Source organism: Chrysochloris asiatica, unplaced genomic scaffold (genome assembly GCF_000296735.1).
Source record: "Chrysochloris asiatica unplaced genomic scaffold, ChrAsi1.0 scaffold00146, whole genome shotgun sequence".
Taxonomy (NCBI): Eukaryota; Metazoa; Chordata; class Mammalia; order Afrosoricida; family Chrysochloridae; genus Chrysochloris; species Chrysochloris asiatica.
Window position 1 is genome coordinate 1,333,933 of NW_006408664.1, and position 5,700 is coordinate 1,339,632.

Here is a 5,700-nt window from a genome sequence, read left to right on the forward strand (position 1 = left end):
AATAAATAGTACCCAAATAAATAATGTCCTTAAGTGGTATTTACAGAAAGAAGAATAACAAAAATCTCCTCATCAAGTGGATACATGTCCTTTGAATGGTTTTTAATTGCACATATAAGGGAACTTTGAAGAACCCTTAGAAAGTGGAATTAAAAGATAATGGAAATTTTTTCACAAACTTTGAAGTCCCCTCATCAACTAAAGTTGACCAAATAATGAGTAAATGGGCCTAGAACTATTTGCCAGAAGCAAGAGATTTAATTTTTAAATCTATATTTAAATTTCTTAGTATACTGTACAAGAAGTTACCTTGTTTTGTTTTTAAACATAAAAGGGAACTCTAGAGAGAACAAGAACCACAGAAAAGTGGGAAATACTGTTCTGATTTTTTAAAGGACATTTTCACACTGGCTAGTGAAAGAATATGTTTGGTAAAGTGGAGGGTTAGAGAAAAAGAGGAAGGAAGATGTGTCAATGAGATGGACTGGCACAGTGGTGGAAGCAGAGGCTTCAGGCATAGCAACAATTGTGAGGTTGGCCCGGGACCAGGCAGTGTTTCCTTCTGTTGTACATACATAGGGTCGTTATGAGTCGGTACCGACTCGATGGCACCTAACAACAACAACGGTAGAAGTAACTGGTGTGGCACTGCAGGTTAAGCACAGGACTGTAACCTCACCAGCCCCTCCAGGGAAATCTTATACAGGGCAGCTGTTGTCTAAACCAACTCAATGACCGTCAACAACAACAACAATGGAAGTAAAAGAGCAATTTAATCTTCAATGAATACTTTTTATTAGTAAAATATTGTTTAAAACAGGTTACATTTAGAAATATTAACAACTATTTAAAGAAAATTATCTTGGTGAACTCCTATCCATGGGAGTGGACTTTCTAAATTTCATCTTAGCTGTATGCTTAGAAAAGATTTGTAAAAATCCAAACCAAGTTAGAAATGGAATGTTAGAAATACTTTGAGATGATGATTTGAGCAAGGCCCTCTCCAGGTTGTGAACCATGTACTACAGTGTGTGAAAGTTCTTTGAAATTTACCATTTGTATGCTGTTGGCATCCAGTGCACCTACCCTGGTTACACGGCGGATGGTAGTGTCATGCTATTCAGCTCTAGATACTGAAACTCTATGGTCTGGTCTAGTAAATGACTTTTCCTATTAGGTGGTCCGGACATTGTCTCTGGTTCCCGCTTGCCTGGTATTTGACAGCCACCCAGCCACTGTCCAGCCTGATTTACCATGAGGGTGAATCCTTGGTGCTCAGCAGCCTCAGAGCACAGAGACTGGAGCATAGCCTTGAATTCTGGCTGACAGGACAAGAAAATGGACTCACCTATCCTTTTACCTTGTGTTGATCCTTGGTAGGCCCCTTCCCCTCAAACTTGATCCTATTTCTGATAATCCCTTTTATTAGTATCTCAGGCCTTCCTGATTCAATACAAGTCAAGCCCCATACATAGATTCCTGTTTGAAACGGACAAGAGCTGCCTTGAGTTATGTCTGCTGCCCTGTCAGACTGCTCTTATAAACAACTATGCCAAGGATCTCTCCTCCCTGACCCAATCCAGGGGGACTTCTTAATATGATGCTCACCTAGGGTTTTATCTTTTACTATATATTAATTGGTTCTGGTGAGAGTTATGTGCTCTGGAGTCGGGTTTGACTCATAGAGACCCTGTATAGGGTTTCTGAGGCTGTAAATCTTTATGGGAACAGAAAGCCTCATCTTTCTCCCACAGAGCCACTGGTAGTTTCAAACTGCTGACTTTCAGGTTAGCAGGCAGACTTGTAACCACTATGCTACCAGAGCTCCTTAAACATTTATTATACATTAATATAATGTACACTTTATTTATAAAGAAACTTTTGAGGATGTTTAATGAAGCCAAGTAACCACTGCCTCTCATAATATGCCCCACACTGCAGTTTTCAATAGACAAAATGTGGGAATGTAAAATGGTGCAGCTGCTTTGGAAAACAATCTGGCAGTTCCTCAAAATGTTAGACATAAAGTTAGCATATGACTCAGTAATTCCACTCCTATGTAAATACCCAAGAGAACTGAAAACAGATGCCCACACAAAAACATACACAAATGTTCATAACAGCATTACCCATAATAGCTCAAAAGTAGAACTATCCCAAATATCCATCAAATGATGAATGGATAAATCAAGCATGTCTATAATACAATGCAATATTATTAAAAAATAAAAAGGAACGTAATATTAATATGTATAACAGTATAGATTAACCTTGAAAGCATGCTAAGAAGCCAGTCACAAAGGACCACATATTGTATGATTCCATTTATATGAAAAGTCTAGAAAATGGAAATCTATAAAGACAGAAGGTTGATTAGTGGTTGTTTAGGGTTTGGGGATCCTTGGATGGGGAATAAGAATGACTATTTTTTGGGGGGATGGTGAAATGTTCTAAAATTAATTGTGGTAATGGTGGCATATCTCTACAAATATACTAGATACTACTGAATTGTATGCTTTACATGGGTGAATTGTGTGGTATGCAAACTATGTCTCAGTACAGTTTTGTTTTGTTTTTAAAGCAAAGCATGGTATTTAAAGAAAGGATTGCTTTAATAAAGTTTACTTGTGCAAGTAACAATTAATTATAATTATAAAAATGAAACCATTGTAAATAAAGTTAATTTTCCCTTCATATATAACTCCAATCCTTTTACCCTCTTCAGAGGTGAACAATTACTCATTCTTTTCAGCTTTTTCTTTATCTATCTCTGGATTCTTGGCACTTTAGGATCAGCACTGGATTTCAAACCAGAAAGCTGGCAGTTCAAACCCAGCAGCTGCTCCTTGGAAACCCTATATAGGATCACTATGAGTTAGAACAGACTTGACAGTACTTAATACCAACAGCAACAACATTATCTATGAGGGTGAGTAAAAAATTACTCACACTCTGGTTATATTAAAACGCCCATCCACGTCCACGGCTGATGACAACATTGAGTGCACATGAAATGATTCTGTTGAATAGACAAGTGACAGTGGATTATGTGGCTAATCACTTGCAAATCAGCCATGGTTCTGCCTATAAAATAATCCATGACAGACTTGGGTTTCAAAACGTTTATGCAAAATGGGCACTGAAACAATTCACAGAACATAAACAGAAGCATTTGGATGTCTGCAAACAAAATTTGAACCAATGCTTGAAGGAAGGTAAAAGTTACTTAAAAAAAAAAAAATTGTTACTGGTGACAAGACATGGATTTATCACTATGAGCCTAAGAGTAAACAGCAGATTATGGAATAGAAATATCCTCAATCGTTGACCAAGAAAAAGTTCAAAACTCAAACATCAACTGGAAAATGGATGCTACAGTTTTCTGGGATTCTCAAGGGCCAGTATTGGAACACTATCAGGAAAAAGGTTCAGCAATCACCAGTGCTTGTTACAGTGAGGTGCTCACTGAACAGCTGAAGTCTAAACTTCAGATTAGACAAAGAAGACTGCTATCCAAGAGTGTTGTGATTTTGCATGACAATGCACGCCTGCACACCTCTGCCCACACTGTTGACACTCTTTGAAGACTTCATTTTCAGGTGTTAAATCATCCTTCCTAAAGTCCTGATCTTGTTCCATAGAAATTTCACCTGTTTGGTCCCCTGAAAGCAGTCCTTAGAGGATGAAGATTCACCTCTGATGAAGAAGTGAAGACAGCGGTGCATTCATGGCTCACAGCTCAGCCTAAACATTTTTTAAATAAGGGACTAGGAAAGCTTGTTGATGGATAGACAAAGTATATTGAAAAACAAGGAGATTATGTTGAAAATAATGCATTTGTATTTTCTGAATGTTGACTAAAATAAATTCTACAGCCAGAGTGCAGATAATTTTTTACTCACCCTTGTGGGTTTCTTTGTTGTTGTTGTTTTGTTTATTGCGTGTATATATATGTATATATAAATATATATATGGCTTTTATATGCATTTTAAATTTGTACTTTTGACTTTTATTATATCATGTTGTTAGTTGTTGTTGAGTTGATTTCAACTTTCAGCAGTTTCACAGATTTGCTGGTTTTTTAAGGCTGTCATCTTTCAGAAGCAGATCACCAATCCTATCTTCTAAGACTCCTCTGAGTGCATTTGAATGACTTACCTTTTGGCTAGTAGTAGAACGCTTAACCGTTTGCACCATCTAGGGACTCGTATTGTGTCACTGGGTATTTTGTTCTGTATCTTGCTTTTAGACTCTTAAGAGTTTTTCATGCCAGTCCACTTAAATATGCCTCACTATTTATAATCATCATGTAGTATTTTATAGCAGGGATCGCTGTTGTTGAATAATGTCATACAAGTCAGCTTTGACTCACAGTGATCTTGTGTAGTGTTTCCAAGGAGCAGCTGGTGTGTTTGAACTGCTGACCTTATGATTAGCACTCCAGAGCTTATCCTACAGCGCCACACCAGAACTCAGAGCATGGAAAGACCCTAGTCTACTTAGCATTCAGTTTCTAGTTTTTCATTTTACAGTCAATTTAGGGATGTATATGTCTCTATGTGCAAATGTCTGAATTTTCTCCAGAGCAAATACTGAGAAGTAATATAACTGGGTCCTAAGGTATTGTTGTTGTCATCATCTAAGTGCTTTTGAGTAGGTTCCCACTCATACTGACTGTGTTATAGGGCTTCCGACGAGCGGCTGGTGGGTATGAACCATCATCCATGTGGATAACAGTCCAGAGCTTATCCTACAGCACCACACCAGGACTCCTATAAAGTATGTGCATTTTTACAGTTTAATCTATGAAGTACTGCCGTGTTGCTGTTGAATCAGCTGTAACTGTTAATATTTCCTTTGGTAGTGAATGATAGTACTCATTTCTCTACATAGTTACAAACGCTTTATATAATGAACATTTCAATACTGCCAAGCAAATCGGTGGAAAATGAATTTTTAGTTCACATTTACTAATGAAATAGAACATCTTTTCACAGGATCACCTTTGCATAGTCTTTGCCCCTTTTTACTATTGGTGTGTCTGTCTTTTTATTTTTTGATACTTAGTAGTTTTTTATATAAAGAACCCTGGTAATACAACAGTTAAGTGCACAACAGCTAATCCAAAAGTTGGTGGTTCAAACCTACTCAGTGGCTGTGGGGGAGAAAAACCTGGTGATCTGCATCCATAAGAGTTACAGCCAAGAAAACCGTACAGCGCAGTTCTGCTCTGCCATAGGGGCACTATGAGTCCGAATCAATTACACAACACACAACAAGGACAGAAGTCCTTTGCATCTATTTTTGCTGCTACCTATGTCCATATCTATCTATCTATATAGATATTTTCTTTTCATTCATTGTTTTATACACATTTTTTACTTTTGTACCTTATTTAAAGCTTTACCCACCAAATTAAAAATGTCAGATAGGGATTTAAATTTGTTTCATTTTCTAGATGACTAGACAATTGTCCCAGTACTATTGATTGAATATCTTCCTCTACTGTTTGAAATACCCTTTTACATATAATGAGCTTTCATACATATAGAAACAAATCTGAAACCACAGCAAGTAGAGAGTACACGAAAAGAGAATGAAAGTTCACTCCTGAACTGTCCAGCCATGGGAGTTTCCAGCAAAGAAAAGCATGGGGATTTTCTAAAGTTCACAGTGTACTCATTAGTATTAAGGAAATA